Below are 19,848 nucleotides of genomic sequence, written 5' to 3' on the forward strand. Positions count from 1 at the left end.
TTTAAAAGTATTCGGCTTTTCAAAAGGGACTATTGACGTGACAAAGAAATCTATATGGAAAAATTGGAAGAGCAAAGCCACTGAAAATTTTATAATCATTCCCCTTTGTAGGGCTTATGAATCTGCAGTTGTACATGACATAGTAGACATGACTGGTTGATTCTTAGCATGACTTGACACCTGCAACTAGCAAAAATGATGCAAACTCTTACACTGTCCAGTCAGTCAAACTTTCATGATGGTCACCAGTGTCATTAATTGGACTAAATTGTGCCAAACTTTCCACTGCTATCTGCCCGCTCCAGCAAATGTGACCTTCTTAAAGCATATTCCTTTGTTTTATTCATCCTTGTGATTCTGTCTCTGAGTTTGCTCAGCATTTCTGTTTTGCAAATCTAAAATTAAGTGGAAGCTGCATGCAAGAATCAAAGTGATTTTTTTCTCCCGTGCATCCCCAACATAACTATACATATATATCTTTCCTAAATTTTCAGCTTTCCGATTGTTTTAATGGCTTTACTTTTCACCTTCAGTGTGTTTAACATTTTATGCTACACGTGTGAAACAAATTCTCTTTCTACAGATTGAGATCATCTGAATAGGTATTATTATTATTATGGCTATTACTTTTAGATCTCACTTAATTCAATACTATATGGGATTCAACACTTGAACAGATTTGAAAATTGGCCTACACACATTTGTATGGAATATTTTTCTAAATGGGGCATAACATGTTATACTGTGATTTTGTAAGATAGGCACCTTATATTTTCAAGGTACTGTAGGCTGTTAATGAATCAGGAAAAAAATGTGATTAGATGTTTAAAACTTCTAGTAAAAAATATGCTTTGACTCCTATCATTGCAGAGAAAATAACTTCATAGTAGCATATGATATTATATAGCGATTTAGCATAATTCAATTTATAAGGACATGAATATTTTTATCAGGGAAAAAATGGGCATCTAGCATTCCATATCCTCTCCTGATTCTAACTATGATGTTTCCAATGTCTTTTAAGAGTTAACCATTTCTTTGTGACATCATTTACATATTCCAACGTACTACCATCAAAAAGCCTCTGAATTTCTTTCTGCTCTAGATTTACAGTGCTGTCCAATAATAGTATTTCCCAAATCTTGAAAATGCACTGACAATATTGTGACTGATAGCTATACATGTAGCTGTTGGATATTGGAAATTTGAGTAGTCCAAATGAACTTAAAATTTTATGTAATTTTAATTAGTTTAAATTTTATTTTCAATAGTCACACATGGCTGCTGACTACTGTATTAAGCAATGCATCAGTGGAGGCTAAAACTCTTCTCAGGTTATTGATCTTTTACCCCTGGATGAAATTCAGTCAATTAAAAAATGATCAATGTTTAGAAATAAGAAAGAAACATACAACCAAACATGTATAATGAGAAAAATCTCAATTTTCTAATTTCCAAAATATGGAAAAATAATCAAATCTCTAATTTTCAGTAAATTATCACTGAACATTATGTTAGTCCTGAGGTCCTTACGAGTGCTACTGCTGATAAAGAACCATAAAGTCAGGTGAGGTGCAGGGGGTGGGAAGTCAATTCTGTTTATGTGCATCATGTCTACAACTCAGAAAAAGTACAAATTACTGTGTGTTATGGTCCTGCAAGTTGTTCCTAATAAGTGCAAACACAGAAGGTTAGATGCATCATTGAATAAAATTTCTAGGTGTAAAAAAGGAAAGTGTGGATTTTTCCTTTAAGAGCAAAGAAAGGAACTATGCATTACCTTCTACTTCTGACTGTTATCTAATTTCTGTTCCACTAACAGCGGCTGTTTGTTTCCTAATGTGGTCATGAAGCATTGCTAAATTAGTCACAAAATTATCCCTCACTGCTTTTCAGGATGGTTCCTCATGTGTAATTCTGATGAGTTGTTTTTTTTTTTTTTTCATTTTGTGGGAGTTGCACATCTACATTGTCAGGGGCAAGTTTTGCTCAAAGGCAGTGGGCAAAGCAGTAAACTTGGCTGGGCACACTATGGAGGCAATGATCCTACTTGCTGGAATCCAGCATGATCTGGGCAAACAGATGCAACTACTGGAAGTTTATGATGGCCAGGGTCCATCGATTCTGAAATAAGCGAGGGATAACAAGGAGTGAAGACAAGGAGTTGATTTGTGGTGACAGTTAATGTGAAATAATGGATATGGCACAGGAGATGGGAATTTCAGAGGGATCAGGTCTGCCCAAACATGTTGGCCCATATTTGACATCATTAAGAAATAGGTGACAGTGCAAGAGGAAGGTAAGACTATAGTGCTAAAGGGATTGAAGAACTAAAATGGTCACCTGGAGTTAGTGGAAAAAGGAAGAAACCTTCTTACCAAAATGAAGGTTCAGGATCAGGGCTAGACTAGCAGCACAATTAATGTGCTGCTAAAACTTGGTTGTAGTGATTTAGGGTTCCCAATACCACACTTCTTGTCTAAAATGAGGTTTGGCTCTAAAGCCCCGCCTGGGGGCACTTGTAGATAAGGATGAATTGGCCTCAGTTGGGTTGAGGGGAAGGCAGCAGAGATGGAGATAAGCAGGACCTGGCATCCCTCAGCTGAACTTAATTTGATCCTGTAGAAATTTGTATTAATTTTCTTGAAAACGTCCCCCCAAAAGAAACAATGCCTATTTACTATTCAATTTTAAATTTGAAATTGACTAATGAAAAGTTGAATAAAGAGTGCAAAGAATTCCTGTACTCTTTACTCAGGTTTTTCAAATGTTATCTTGTATATGCATGAGACAGCTCTCAAAACCAGGAAATTAATATTGATACAAACTTGTTAACTAATCTATAGACCTTATTCAGAGTTTTCCAGTTGCTCCAAAAATATCCCATTTCTGATTTAAGATTTTAATCTAGGTCACATATGGCATTCACTTCTCATCACCCGAGTCTCCCCTAGCTTGTGACATTTCTTCAGTCTTTGTCTTTATTACCTTTTCATATCTGAGAAGATTGGACATATATTTTGTTGAGCATTTCTCAGTTTTCACACTATGAGTTTCTCTCATGCTGAAAATAATGCTTCCTGGGGGGGAGGGGGAATAATATGAGAAGTAGTAATACTTTATTCTCACCACTTCATATCAGTATGTCCTGTCCCATGGCTGTTAACCTTAATCACTTGTTCAACTTGATGTCTACCAGATTCCTCATGGTAGTTATTTTTATCCATTTGTAGGGTAAAGAAAATATCAGGCTTTTCTGCCCTTCCGCCATCAGGATAGATGATGGATCCTTGTCCTGAATGCATGCCTGATGGCGGGCACCTGGAGTGGGGTGTGGGCATAGGTAGATGGGATTCAGCTGAGCTAAGACTGTGCTTTTAAGGGCGGCGTCACGTGGGGACGCCAGCAGCACCAGCACCAGCAGCAGCAGAACCTGAAGGAGAAGCCGAAGCAGAAGCAGAGAACGCCAGAGAGCCCAGATAGAGTGAAGACTTGCTGGGGGCTGGGAGGCCTGCCAGCCTCCCAGCCCCCCAGCCAGCACCCCTGCCTGCCATATGCCTGGTGAACCCCAAATAAAAAACCTGCAAAACTACTGAGGACTCTGACTCCTCCTTTACCCGGTCTGCATGGGATCAGAAAACCTGCACTGCGCCCCTTCCGGCCCCTACACCATTGTAATTAGTATTGTGTGAAGTGATGCTTTGGGATTATACAAATATTTGTTTCTCATTTTGACTTCACCCACTAATTTTATATTGATGATCCTCAATCACAAATTCAAGATCATCACTACTAATGATGTGTGTTAGCCAATAAATGATTTTCTGTTTATATCATTTTTATACATTATAAATCATAGTTCTCCTGTAAGGAAGCACAGTCTGCCATCTATCTATCTATCTATCTATCTATCTATCTATCTATCTATCTATCTATCTATCTATTATCTATCAATCTATCATCTATCTACCAAACTGTCATCTATCTAGCTCTCATCTAATAGCCTACCAACTTTAACAGATGTCAAGAATATTCATATTATTCTAAAGGTTGTAATCCATTATCATCAGTATTTATTTTTGGTATTGATCTTGCTCGATTGCTCAGATTTGGCCATTGGAAATATCTTCAATCTGGATCCTATTTACTTTTTAGATACTCTTTTTCTGAGGACTTCATTTTCTTTGTTTCTTTAAAGCATATTTTTTCAAATTTTATAGTAAAATCATTAAACATAAATATGCTGCCCATGAGTTATCTTTACATCAACTAAAAATACATGTCTAAGCAAATAATTGATTTACTTTCCCATTTCGTCCACATGTTTGAACGTAGTCTACACGGAATATTTTCCATTAATGTCACATTATAACTGGAATTGATAATTGAAAATAAAATTCTATTACATCAGTAAATGTATTTAGTATGATTTCATGCTCATTTTGTCAATTCTCAAATCGTTATGCCTTAAAAATTTGTAAATCAAAGACCAGTATATGTGGTACTGAAGTAATATTTAAAAAAAAGATGGTATTCAACATAGCCTCTAAACTTACAGCAAAATTAGTACCTAGCAACGTTACTGCTTACCAGCAGGACTGACTAGACATACATCATTTGTTTACCGACTCTCTATATATCATTTTTTTCAATGAGTTATTGATGAGCTTATATCTCAGGAGTGGTAGAGCAAAACAAAGTTAGAAAATCATGGTGAGAGGTCATCAATAACTTGGTGGATGTATTCACAGCCTTCCAATTGAATATATTGTTTATGCAACACTAATTTCAATATATATTATGTCATCATATTGAAATCAGTAGAGATTTATTTCACTTGATTTGGAGGATTCTGTTTCAAACAATTGTTTCTAGTCTCTTAGATGATTGGGAATTCTACTTCAAAGCAATATCACCAATTTCACATAAAATAAATACCTCAATTTCCCACTTCCAAACTTTTTTTCTGCCAAATTATTGAGTTTTTGGAATATATTTGAACTTCACTCTATGTGCATGGGGGTGTGGGGATGGGGAGGGATTTGGAAATCAGTTCAATGTTATTAGCTTTTATTTTTGCATACCCAGGACTATTTTGGCAACAAGTACTGTTTTTATCATCACTAGTATTTTATAAAATGTCATTTTAGCACTAAAAATGTAAGAACATCATCTCAGAATTCTGAACTCTTTTAAATTCAGTGTATTCAGCTTTGTAACAGCTTTACTATATTGCTTTTACTTTTTTCCACTTCAGCAATAACTGCTAAACAAAAGGCATGAATTAAATATTCCTGATGGCAATCATAACACTAGAAAATGAACACTATATAATAGCAGTGGGTATGCTACTACTAAACTATTAACTCCTCAGGAGTAGCTGGATGATTCATTTCTGCAGAAATTATACACTTCTACTTCTTGTGGATACAATTACTTAAAAATAAGAAAACTGTGAAGTAAATGACTATTGTGACTGTAATTAATTCTACTACCACAGGAAAAATGAGCCAGACCTCGAGGTATTTACACCAATTTATAACCTATTCCCAGAGCATGGATTCAGTCTCATGGTTGCCATAAAATATTCTCTATACCCATATTTAAGAGGCTTAAGTATTATTTCTTTGGGATGGTCTTTTTCTTAAATTTTTTACCAAACTTTGTTTCTCAGTAACATCTGGCACCAAGTTTTCAAACCCCTGGGCTAATCCCACCATCCCTTTATCCACCTTCCTTGTCTAGCCTTAGCTCTTGGGAAATAGCAATCAAGTCCCATAAAGCTTCTACTTCTCTGAAAATATGCTTAATGCTTGTAAGTTTGCCATTGAGTGCATTTTACCATTGCACAACTGAATCACCCACTGATTCCCTCCTGAATCTTCTATTTTCATCCCAGGTCTCAAAGAAGTCATATTTCTGAATAGAAATCTCTGGGGTATGGAGTCTTGAATTCAAATTGAGTAATTTATAAGCTTTGGAATTTCTGGAAGCTTTAAGGTCAAGGTTTTAATTTGGCATGCCTTTCTTTTTCACTTGCTCCAACAGTGTCCATTAATAAATGTCTCCTTTAGGAGTTACACATGATCCATTGTCATGGACACTGTGTTGAGAAGTGATATTGACTGTCACTGCTCTTTATCCTCTCCTCTGGGTTTAATCTCCTTTGACTGAATGCTCGTGAGTTGTGTCTTTTGAAAAGCCTAGAGCTTCTAGAGAGCTTAGTCCTTCTAAAACCACTACTGTTTGGGATCATCAACAATTTACTATGTCAAAGATAATCGACAAATCTGTTACTTATGGAGAAGTGTTATAGACATTGATGAAAAGAAGGTCCTTTCTCATCTAAATTTAATTTGTGGCAGGCGGTCAAAATTACAAACAGTCTCTTTCTGTTCAGATTCTATTCATGAGGAGCATGAGAAATAGAGATTCCTTCTGGGAGAGACTTTAGGAAGACATGGCCACCCAGCCATACCTGCAGCTAGTACTGGTTGCTAGTATTGGTTAGGTTCAGGCAGATACATGCCATGTTGCCTTGAGTCAGACAGTGTCAGGGTACTTTCAGGTGCAATTGACAGAAAGTCCAGTTCAGCTTGGATTAAGAAATATAAGGAAATCTATGGTTCATAACATTGGAAAACATTAAGGTAGCTTTAATTTCAGGCAAAGCTGGAATGAAATTCAAATGGTGTGATTAGAACTTGGTTTTTCTTGGTTCTGAATTGTGTGGTGTCAGCAACATTGGTTCATTGTGCGTCCAGTCTGCTATTTTCCCAAACTCTTTCCAAAACCATGTTCTGGTGGCTTGGATTTGATTACATCCTTGGTCCAAGAATTGAAGACATTGGAATGTGATGGACTGACTAGCCAAACTAGAATCCCATTCTCCACCTTTGGAGCTAAGAGTGAAACCTCACCTAAACACGTAGATTAAAAATGTGAAATGTGTTGGGTTTTGGAGAAAATTTCAATTACTAATTTAAGGAATGAGATACATGGATACTGATGGCATAAATAACAGATGCCCAGAAAGAAGTAAAATAATCACATAGACTGATAGGTAAGTGATTGGACATTATCTCTGAAATAGGATGTTCAATGAAGACCTGAAGTTCAGTGTCAGTAAATTTATTTCTTTCTGATTCTTCCTAGAGAAAAAAGAGTTGTCAGAGTGTTATTACTCTCCTATCATTTTGTTGCTTTTGAATACATAACATTTCTAGGAAAAAATAAATTTGATTTCCTATGTCCTTGCTAGCTTGCATCAGTGTAAAATGATTAGCATGAAAGTGCACATAGTTTTATGATTTTAGGTAAAGCAGTAAGTGAGAAATAACTGTCCTTGGCAAACTCAAATTTGAGAAATAATTTTGTTGTGAAGTCATTAAAACTCATTTTTCTAAAGCTCATGCTCAGATATGCTCTCTCGATTCCTCCTTAAATCTTCTCTCAAGGATCTATTACCTTGTCAGTTATCCATTCTATATATTCACTTTAAATCTATGATTCATGATGTATAAGGCCAAATGCTGTTTGAAATACAGTATATAAAATATGATCTTTGCCCTTCAACTATTTACAGTTTAATTAAATTTTTAGTGCTGTCGAAGGCCAAGCCAAAAAGAAAATCAACAGATGCTTAGAAGTGTTCTTTGTCACTAGTGAGGGCTTCTTCATTGATGCCTATATGTAATTTGATGCCTATAAAAGACTGGCATAAAATTAAATGAATTGAGTGTTCCATTTAGAATTTCTAGACCATGTGAGCAAACATCCACACAACCTCAACACCAGAGAAAATTGCTCAGCCCCTGAAAATGTCCAAGGAACTCAGGCAAGAAATAGAATAAAATTATAGGGGTATAAATAATTAGCCTTCCAAATTACAAATGCTTTCAACACAGGATATGCTTTTAGTCTCCATAGTGAAAAAAGTTAATGATTAAATTATATTCTTCCATGTTAAACTTACTTTTCAGGTCTTTATTGTATTTCAAATTTTCCATAATGAGCATGTTGTGCTTGTCAGAAGTTGACTTCATCACTAAAACTTTCATGTACATATCACTCATTTTCATCCCTAACGTCTTAAACTTCCACTCATTCTCTGTAATTATTTCTTCTAGTTGTATCTGTCGTTAATCATCTCAGAAAAAAACATGCAAAGTCACAACATTTGAAGGACATAAAAAAGAAGTGAAATCTCTGAAAGCATTGCCTTTGTTAGCTTAGTTGACTTGAATTGAGAAAATATTGAGCTTTTTCTTAAAAGGACATTATTGACCCAGCTGGAACCTCAAACAAAAACAAGATAATACTCTAAGCTAGAATAATTCTATTTTCTAGATAAGTTTGTTTTTATATTTTGGTATCAGCTATAAAAATTTAAATAAAGGAGGAAAAATAAGCAAAAAAAAAAAAAAACCTCTTAAATTTATGCTGCCAAATGCTTCTTACTACTTACAGTTTTAAAATAGCTCAAAATTCCACGTATTATTCCCAGCCACAAGCCACTTTTGTTAAGTATAACAGAATTTGATATCTACTTAAAAACCAACACAACAACAACCAAAAAACATCATAAGCATTTTAATCTCAGACCCTGAACAAATATTTATGGTGACTCCTACCCTATATACCGAAAAGTTGACAGAGTGACCTACTTAAAACAGAAATCTGAACATGGCAATGGTTGGGGTGAGTGGTACTTAGTACAAGTTATCTGTTTTTATGGAATGATGTGGATTAGAGAAGGAGTAGCTGTGAAAATGGCTATCAATTGATTTTCATTCATTTACCAAATTTACAAGTCCATTTCCCAGGAATTCTCAGACAATATCCTGCTTTCAAAGCTATAGAAAGCCTATGACTGGATGATATTTTGATTGCAAAATTTATAATGAAAACTTAAATCAGGTAATACATGAAAATTCATTTTTGGTGTTTAGAGATTGAGTAACATTTTAAAATCTTTTGATACATTTTTTCCCTACTGTAATAAAATCTTAGTGCTATATATGTAAATATTATTTATTACCACATGATACTAAAAATTGCTAGTTAAATGTGAAGGTTAGTAAATCTGGATAATTTTGTGTAACAGCATCCAAAAGAAAAATATTGGGGTTGATAATCTTTTCAACAAAGACTAACTCAGGCAATCAAGTAGAAGTAGTTAGGCTAAGCAATGGGAGATATATGCAGTTCTCTATGAAGTTTCTGGTTAAATTATGTAGCTCTGTGATGAGAAATCCTTAATAAATTCAATTCTATGGATTGTGAAGTATAGAAACTGTTTTCCAGAGTTCTTATGCCTGCTTAGTTATTTGTTGGTAAATATTTTATCCAGAAGTAATATAATCCTGTGTTGCTTCTTATAAGGGACTCATGAAACTCTTCAACATAATCTTTTTTTCATTCAATATGCATCTTTCCTTCTTTTTTTTTTTTCCAGAATGATTTTTATTGAGATGGGTGGGAAGGGAAGAAAACAAGTTGACATAAGGCCTTAAACCATTAAAGAATCCAGCTTTTATACAGGTGTATGTTCACATGGAGAATTAAATCTGAAAGGGGTAAACAAAGATGCTAAGAATAGTTAACTATAAAGTGGTAGGAATTTAGGTGATTTTATTTTTTTTATCAATTTTATTGAGGTATCATCATTTTACCTACACTAAGCATCTTTCCTTCTTAATCTTTGTGTTTGGCAAAAATTTTGCACTTGCCCTTGAACTCTATGTGATGTGATCAAATATGTCATTATACTTTTTATGGATCTGGAATTAACTTTTTTCTTGTGTTACTTTTGATACATAATTGTTTAATTCATTAGTTTTCCATAATTTTCAGTGGCCTATAAGAATAATGTGACATAAAAAAGCTGAAAAGTATACATATGAAATATTTGAAGAGTAGTCATATAACTCACGTCAAGTTTCTTCTGCAACAGAGTAAGAACTTGGGTGTTGTGGTTCTCAGCTGCCAACCTCTGTGCTTATCTCAGTATCTTCTGGTGTATGTGAGTGATCTGTACACTGTTCCTTATGCCTGAAATGTAAAAATCAATCTCAACTTTTCTTATTTCCTCACATCTACCAAATCAACAAACCCTGTCTGCTCATTTATTAAAAATGCCCAGAGGAAGTAGAATTTATCCCTAAGGGTTTAAATAAAAACTGACTATTCACACTGATAGGAGAAGAATTAGGGAATAAATAAGGAATGGTGTGGCAACTAAAGACTAGTAAATGTAAGAAGCCAGCAATGTCTTAGGAGCCTAAGGGAAGGAGGAATGGTACCTCAGATGAGAAGACCTGAGAAAGTAGAGCCATGTCCATGTGGGAGGAACGTTAGCCTTGAAGAAATGCTGATACAGAGATTTAGAACTGAAATAGGGACTGTGTGTTTGAGGGGGCGAGAGGGTAGTGGGGAAATATTGCACCTTCTAATTTTCTAACACCATCTCCTCTTGAGCAAAATTAAGCAGAAGATTTGTAAAAAGGGAGAATGGATGATATAATACATATAGATGATCAGCCACCTGATTGCAAAGTAGAACAGAGGATAAAAGATTTTGAGATTGATAGGAAAAATTAGGAATAAATGGCATATTTTACCTTAAAAATATTGAGACTGAATTATCTTATTTTCATCTCACTGAGACTTAAGTACTCTTTGCCACTATTAATAGAATTCCAGCTACTCATTCCAGAACAATGCCTACTTACCTCCTCAAATCAAAGCAATTGCTATTAAACCAGTGAAATTCTAAACTTATAAACTATAATTATAAACTATAAAATCCATTATAATTTTTATCTCACTTAGAACAAAACTCTGATTCCCTACCTTTTGATGGGTACAAGTCATGGAGTTGAAAGAGAACAAAGTGACAGGATTCAGAATTATTTTCCTGGGACTGTCTATGGTGCTGAAGATAGCTACGCTAAGTTTTCCTTTCAACCAATCGATATCACTCATGATTGCAGTACTTTTTTTTTTTTTAACATTTATTTATTTATTTATGCAAGCACTGGGTACCGTCAGAAGTGCGGGAGGGTGAGAGAATTCACCAGAGCCAGAGTGGAAAGCAGAACAGGCAGAAGGACCGAAGTACACTGCTGAGGGGAGCAGCGGGGGCGGCAGGAGAGGTCTGCGTGCCATGTGGGACCCTCCCGGTGGCAGGGAATCGAACTGCGCTGCAGAGGCTGCAGGCAGCTTTGCAGCCTAGCGCTCAACCGCTGCGCCACCAGGGGAGACCCTGGTTGCAGTTCTTGACTAGGTTGCTTATTAATTTACACTGGAATAGAAGTAATGAAGATCAAATCTCCCCTAGACTTAAGGAAAGGATGAAAAATACTGACTAGTTAGATGTTTTATTAAAAAAAAAGGTTTATAATAGCAGTTTACCTTTTCTTCTTTGTCATCTATTTTTCCCCATATTCTCTTTTTTCAAAAATCATGGACCCCAGTGAGTAGATAGTAGATAAGTTTACCCAATTTTTTAATGAAACATTGATGTATAAAATTTGAAATATAAGTGAAGAAGCCAAGCTCAACTCTCCATGATAAAGGGAAAATGAGATTCAGAAATATAAATGGGTTTGTTCTCATTCGCTAGAGATGGAGGATGGAGGATGGTAGATCAGTTTTTAGAATCCTGTTTTTTTCCCCAAATCCCAAGTCCATTGCCCAATGATTTCTTAATTTTTCTTCATAATTTGCAATATTATTCTATATCTAATACCACCTGGAACATGTAATGTAGTGTTTTTTCAGCACTTTCTATTTATTTAAATTCTTTAGTGCTTGCTTAGAGTGCAACATGATAAATAAAATATTTCTCTCTTTTACTCTTATCTGGTACACCCCAGATTTAAATAAATTGTTTGGTCACCAGAAATACAATCCTGACAATCACTAGCTACTGCTTGGAAAAGTCAGGGATGGAAATCAGTCCATCGCTATTATGTTTGTCAGTGTTGTGGCAGCTAATAACACACCTCCAGGTTTCAGAATATTGCAGTCTTGTGCACTGAAGCTTCCCACCGCAATCAACTTGCGAATGTCTACTGTTGCTGCAATGAGTCTCTATCAAGGTCAGTGCAAATTTTGTCTTTAACTTTATTGTTGTTTGTCATGGTGAATGCATACGTATTGACAACAGTGAACAGGTTTGCTTTGGAAGCAGCAGAAGCTGAAGCCATCTCTTATTGAAAACCAAATTCCTGCCAGGTATCAATCTATCTAAAACTGGCCTCCCATAAGAACACTTTATAATTCAGTTTCATTTTGAGTGAACACATCTTCAAGATTCATTTAAGCTGTCTTCAGTACAGTCAGAATAGTAGGCTTATTTTCAGAATATAATATAATACTGACTTCTAAAAATTAATATCCTAAACTCAAATTATTTGCCTTTTATCAGTGATTATTTACTTATTTATTTATTTAGTATCGAGACAGGTCTTCTTTTTCACTTTATATCCTGTTACATCTTAAGTTTCCTTACAAAGCTTTTCACTCTAATCCACAACTCAGGGAACAAAAATTTACTGTGTTTCTTAACATGACAGCCACTGTGCTAAGAAATAGAAATATAAAGATCTGTAGGCCATAGTTCATGTACTTAAGGAACTAAGATAACAGAAAATTTAAATGATATTATGAAAGATGAGTGGCATTGATTTATTCATTTCTGCAACCATAATCGATTATGTGCTAAGAATTGCTAGTTTCCAGGAACACAATATATAGAGTTACAGTCTTTGTCTTTACCATGTGTTGGGACAATAGACATTCACATAGATCAATATAATGTATTATCATTATGTGTAAGTATAGAGATATGTAAATGATATAATAAGAAAAAGAGCTATTTCATATTTGAGGACAAGGGAAAGCTTTCTGGATATGTTAACCTGTGTGGTAGATAACAGGTTTTAAAGATACAAAAATGAAAAATAATATAGTGCACACAAGGACCTACTACCTATTGTGTTTGACATAGTACAAAATTCAATATTGAGAGTAGTCAAATAAAATCAGAGGTTAAATGGAACCAGATTTTGAAGGACATTGAATGACACATCAGAGATTGACATTTGTCCTTTAGTCAAACATGAATACTAAAATGATTTTGAACAGATGAACAGCATAAGTATATTTGCATTTTGATAAACCACTTTGCCAATATATCAAAGATTGAATTTGCTTCGTACAAGATGCAATGTGGAGAGTTGAATGGCAAAGCTCATGCATTAGAGCAGGCCAGAGATAATCATAGACTGAAAGAAGAGAGTGGTAGAAAGTATGAGTAAAATGGTTATGAAATCATAAAGCAATCATATCAATATGGCAAGAATTTGTGACTGATTGCATTGGATGAGGGAGGATGATAAGGAAGGAAAGGGACCACTGTCATGCTTAAATATGTAGGGGAAATAAAGAAAAACAATATCTTTTTTATGGAAGAGTGATGAGTTTGATTTTAGACATATACTCTGACTTCCAGGAGGACAGGATGAAGCCAATTTCATTACTAGTTATATACTTGGTGACTGGCACATGACACTGTGTATATGTGTTCAAAAAATATATATTAAATTATATTTGCAATATTTATTTGAGATATTTGCCAGTGTATTTATATATATGTTATTTTAACAGGCTCCCATTAATGGCTATATGACTTGTTAATATGATGTAACAAATAGCTTTGTTCAAGCTTCATTCACGTTATGTACCAGTATATCTCAGAGGTAGATATAGCTAGATCAAATGTAGGTTTTTTTTTTTTTTAAGATTTTTTTTTATTTTTGCATAGAAGAACTGGGGTGTAGGTCAGAGGTGCGGGGGATGAGAGGATTCACCAGAGACAGAATGGGGAGCAGAACAGGCACATTGACTGAAATACACTGCTGAGGGGAGCAGCGGGCAAGAGAGGAGAGGTCTGCTGTGCCATGTGAGTTAACTCCCTGGCCATGGATGGAAATCAGGCCTCTTTGACCTATGCAGTGGTAGCACTGACTCTTTAACTCCTACACCATTAGGGAGGCCCCTGTAAATGTAGTTTTGATTGACATTGCTGTAAGGGTGGTTTCCATTATTTTCTACCCAGTTTTTAGATTGGGTCATTCCTCTATGGTTCTTACTAATATTGCATAGTCTCTTACTTTTTGCATAATTTCTCCCTGAAATATTGTGCTTCTACTACACTTGTTTTCCTTCTGTTCCTTGAACATGTTAACCCCTTTGTGTACCTGAAATGTTATTCACTATATAGTCCCTCTGTTAGTTGTATTCCTATTCTACTAAACTCTCCACATGGCTGGAACCTGTTGTTGTTTAGGTCTCTGCTCATCTGTTGCCTCCTTAGAGACCAGTGTGAGGTATCAAGTGGTTGCCCCACACCTTCTGGACTAAATGGATATATAAATTAATAAAATAATGCATGAATTCAGAGAGGAACATGGTCATAAAATTTACCCTAGGACTTCAGCTGACTGCCAAGTCTGAAGATAATGTAGATACAGATTATGGACATTTCTAATAATATCATGTAACTTGTAGTTCACATTAACAGTTTTTGAACATGGGACTGATGCAGTGAAATAACTTTGGCGATCTCTACCTATAAAATGATTGGGGAGAGCACCAGATACCATCACAGCATCCAGCATCATGTATGTCAGGTATATAAGAACATGGTGGGGGAAAACTTATGAAATTATCTTTTTTTATTATCAGCAAATCTTTTGTGTTACATTTCTGATATCATTATCATCACCTGGTATCAAGAAATTTTATGAATTCCTGATGTTCTATATATTATTGTATTAAAGGTATCTGACTACCAATCATTACAACTTTCATAGGATACATTTTGTTATGTAAATAGACTGAAAATAAAGTTTGAATTTACTCATTAATACCTCATTCTATGTTACAATTTTATTTTTACTTTTAAATTACATCATATTAAAAATCAAGACAATTCTTAAAAGGAATTCATGAAGCACAAAAAAGTTGATTGTCATTTATTTTTAAGTTTTTGAGAAAAAGAAATGTTTTGTTTTAACTCAGCATAGGCTTTTAAATGATAGAACTTAGTAGATTAAAATAATATGACTGAAATTATTAACAACAACTGTGTAAGAATTGCTTTTTGAAAGGAACTCTCAGTTTCTCTAAAAATTATGTGATCATTGTCACCAATATCGCTTATTTACTAAGACAGTTTGATATGTTCAGAAAAACCAGTGGACATGAGGTGGTCATTGATGACATGACATGTGACTACTTTTAGCCTCTAAAGAAATGACAGCAGCTGTGGAGACCTTCTAGTGTCATAAGTTCAGAATGGATTTGACAAAGAAACTTCTCTAGAGAAATACAGTTTTTGAAGTTTTGACCTTCCAAGAAGAAAATGTTTGAGTGGAGGGGAATAAAATGTTAGGGTTTGGCACTTCCATGAATGAGACTATGCTTATGGAGAAAAGAAATGATTAAATATAAATTTCCTGTGCTCGAATTTGTAATTAATTTTTCTAAAATATATTTAACAGTTATGATAAAATATATAGAATAATGAGAGATACAGATTTTATTGTATTCCTGAATCTATTCAATAAATGACAGTCTTCATAGCTGCATGCCTGCTTCTTCCCATATGCACATACATGTCCAAGTGTTTGGCCAGGGCCTCCCTCAGCGGAGAACTGCTGAATAAGATGGACCAAGTATTTTCTCCTATAACACCAAAGGAAAAGCAGAGAATCAACTGTGGTAGGTGATGATAATGAGGAGGAAGACTTAGTGAGATTGAGGTTTTTCTTTTAAATATTTATTTATTTGTTTGTTTATTTATTTATGCATACAAGAACTGGGGTATAGGCCAGAGGTACAGGGGGTGAGAAGATTCACCAGAGTCAGAGTAGGGAGCAGAACAGGTAGATCCACTGACATATACTGTTGAGGGGAGCATCGGTGAGACAGGAAAGGTATGCAGCACCATATGTGGGTTAGCTCCCTGGCCTGAGATCAAACTTATGGAATTAAAACTCATAAGGAAAATAAATTTCCATCTCAAAAAATTTTATTTTTTTTTATTTATTTTTTTTTTATAGAGGCATGTTTTATTTATTTATTTATTTTGTTTGTTTGTTTTGTTTATACAAGCACTGGGTACAGTCAGAAGCGCGGGAGGGTGAGAGAATTCACCAGATCCAGAGCGGGGAGCAGAGCAGGCAGAAGGACCGAAGTACACTGCTGAGGGGAGCAGCGGGCGGCAGGAGAGGTCTGCGCACCATGTGGGACCCTCCTCCGGTGGCCGGGGAGCAGCCGGGGATCGAACCAGCACTGCAGAGGCTGCGGGCAGCCTCGCAACCCAGTGCTCAACCGCTGCGCCACCGGGGAGGCCCTTCTCAAAAAATTTTAAATCTAGAAATTCATTTTTTTTCTTAAAGCTAAATAATACTGTGTTTATGTCATGAAAAAAATTGAATGTTCAAATGTTTTATTGGGTCATATTTGATTAACTCTATAACTGAACAAGACTGTGCTTTAGACAAATGGACTAATAGTTAAGTTGAAAAGCAATGATTCAAAAATGCAGTAGAAATCTAATGTAATGCTTGTATGGCAAGGTTAGCCTAATGTCCATTTTTGCAAAACATTTTCAAATACAATTTATCAGCTCCTAGAATTTGTGAGAGTTGAAATTTTTTAATGATCCAGCATTTAACTATATACACAAAATAAAATGTTATATGTAGGCAGACATTCAAATAAATTAAACCAAAAGCACAGGTTTGCCTCATTTACTTAGGGTTTTTCAGCTGAAATACTTTTATTTTGAATCACTATATTAATTGCAGCAATTCTCCAAGTCTCACTAGATTCTTAGACAGTTTTGGTTTCAGAGAAATTTCTTAGTCTTATTTTTGACATTCTGTCACACAGATGTGCTCTCAGAAGTCCCACAAGTTCAAAATTCTTGAGTGAAATGGTATAAGTGAGTTGCATATCAACTGCACTCAGACAGTAGCAAGAGGATTAGGAGAGAGGTATAGAAATTGCTTAACTGGTCCTTTTGATTATTGATGAGAAGGTAGAATAATCCAGAAAGGGACTGTCTACCTCCCACAGCAATGTATTCTCTGATTAACACAAGAAAACTGATATCAAAGTGTACTTGGATTCAATGGATTGCCCCACAAAAATCTGCAAAAAGATTATCTTACTAGCAGAGGGAAAACGTAAAAAATTATACATACACTAGTTAGATGTACAAGCAGTAAAGCCTCAGTGAAAATATTAAAGGCAAATAGATGTATATTCAAGATGAAAGATGGACTGTTGAAGTTAAGACAGATGTTTTGACAAAAGATGGGGAAATATGAAACAGAAATGTCAAGTGGAGAAAACTAGAAACTGATAGCATGTCCTTTGCTACAAGAATTTGTTGACATATATTTGGAAACAAATTAAGAACTATAAAGAGCATAAGTAGATTTTTGGATTTGACTGTAGTGTAGGTCGCCAGGGCCTAAACAAAGGAGATGAGGAAATGTTTTTATAGATTGGTAAAGGCTGTAGCAAGGCACATTCTTTGATCCTGGCAGGATTTTAATTGCTTTGCTGTTGATTGGCATGAAACTATGTCCAAATGAAGGAAGAGAACATATTTCGAGAGCTATTTCAAGGATTGCTTTCTGATACACTTCATTGAACAGTTTAGGTGGTTAGAGGCTGTTTTGGATGCTAGCCTAGAAATGGCTCTGACTAGGATAAATAAGGCTGAAATAGAAGAAAGTTATCTCCCACCACAATCACAATAACCTTCATTTACAAATACTCATGAAAGTGCAGGAAAGGAACAAGTACATTAAATAGAGAAGTACACAAAATCTTAATTGGAGCAATGTCTGAAATGCTTGGATAAATTTTTGGCGGTGTGCTTAAGGTATATGAATAGCAACAGAGGAGCTGTATTCTCCTTTGGGGTTCAAAGCAGCTCTGTGTGTGTGTGTGTGTGCACATGCATGCTCACACAATGGTGTGATCAAATAAAATGAACAAAGAATTTCGGTGCTTGTTCAGTCTTTCTGGACTGAACTCCCTTTTCATTTGTGACTCCCTTTTCATTGTGTCTTGCGATGTCTGTATTTCAAAATAACGTCTGAAAAGAAATTTGATTAGGATTATATCAAAACAGTCAGTGACTAATCATAAAGATTACACTATTTTACCAATTTTTCTTCTAAACTATCCTTTTCTGCCCTATTTCAAAATGGTTTTGGTTTAGTCTCATGGTAAAATAAAAGTGTATTTTGAGTAAAAGGAGGTGGTAATATGTTTTTCTAACTTTTCAGTATTTTAGAATCCAGTGGGTAGGTTGTAAGTAAGAGGATTAAATAAATAAATCTGATATAAATATTGATAAATAAACAGTTCAAACATTCCCTTTATGCAGCACTTTATTTTCCCTTCACTATTGTCTAGTGAGATTTATGGATCATGTCCAAAAAGGAAAGGTTTTCTTTTCCTTCTTCCACCCACATCATTGTAAACAATGTGCCAAACCCACAGTAAAACCTCCACCTGCGCTTCCTTTCCTATCCCTCCCACCTATTCTGGTGCCTTTTTCCATCAAATATTATCTCTTTTTTCTTCATTAGTTTTGGCAATTCCTAAGCAATTCTACCTGAATCACTAATGATCTCCTTCATACTAGATCATAAAAATAGCATTTGTAATTGTGAATCCCGCTTTTCTAATTTCTTTCTGTGTCATTTTTTTCTTGCTACTTCCTCCACAATTTCTTTCACAAGATCTTTCTCTTTATTCATACTTTATTAATGTTCCTTTGCTTCAATCTTATTGTTTTTTTTTTTCCCCTCCTAAGCAGTTCATCTTTAACCATTGTTTATATTCCAATGTATCTTATAATCTCATGGATCTCATATCGGTACTGGAAACCCACAGATTTGTCTAAGGAGCTTGTCTATTTGTGGTTGCACTAAGTGTGTCCAAGCTTAGACTTACCATGTTTTCATTTAAAGTTATTTTTCCTTCTGCTTTAATAGTTTAATTTCCCAGATGTCCAAGCAAGAAAGATGGCAATCATTCTGGAAACCCGCTTTATTTCACTGTCCCAAACAAAATAATTTATTTCACCAGTGACTGAGGATACAACAGCTCTGTTAACAAGCTTATTCTCTACAACTATCACTGCAGTCTTAGCAAAATGCAACCTCTTGAATGGTTGACCACTTCCAATATAACTCTAGTGGTCAAATTTATCTTCCATATTGCCAGGGGAAAGATGTAATTTTAATTATATAATGTTATTTCTTAAAACTGCTAATTTTTTCCTCAGAGCTTTCAGGATAAAAATAAAAATCTTAACTGAGGGTTTATGTCCTTTCTTTAATATCTGTCTACCAGTTTTATCTTTTCCTTCCCCTCTCACTTCATTTACTTAGAATAATGAGTTCTTGGTTTTCCTAAATTTACTTCTACTCTGCTTGGAATGTTCTAAGTCATTTGTCTTCATGCAATGCATATTACATGCGCACATACACACATGCACACACACAAATATATATGCAAATACACTTGCTTGGATACAGAAAGTTTTTCTTAATAATTCTTAATTGCTTTCAAAATGCAATCTATAGGAATTCGTGTCTATCCTCTCTCAGTCTGACTTGGTGTCCTCCACTGCTATGTGTTAATTTGTTATCATTATATTCAGAGATTTGCTGATTTATACCCCGTATCAGACATTGCACTTCTTAAGGGCAAGAAATTGTGTCTTAATTAACTTTATATCTTCAT

This window comes from Talpa occidentalis, unplaced genomic scaffold, assembly GCF_014898055.3.
Source record: "Talpa occidentalis isolate TD23 unplaced genomic scaffold, MPIMG_talOcc4v2.1 talOcc4.4, whole genome shotgun sequence".
Taxonomy (NCBI): domain Eukaryota; kingdom Metazoa; phylum Chordata; class Mammalia; order Eulipotyphla; family Talpidae; genus Talpa; species Talpa occidentalis.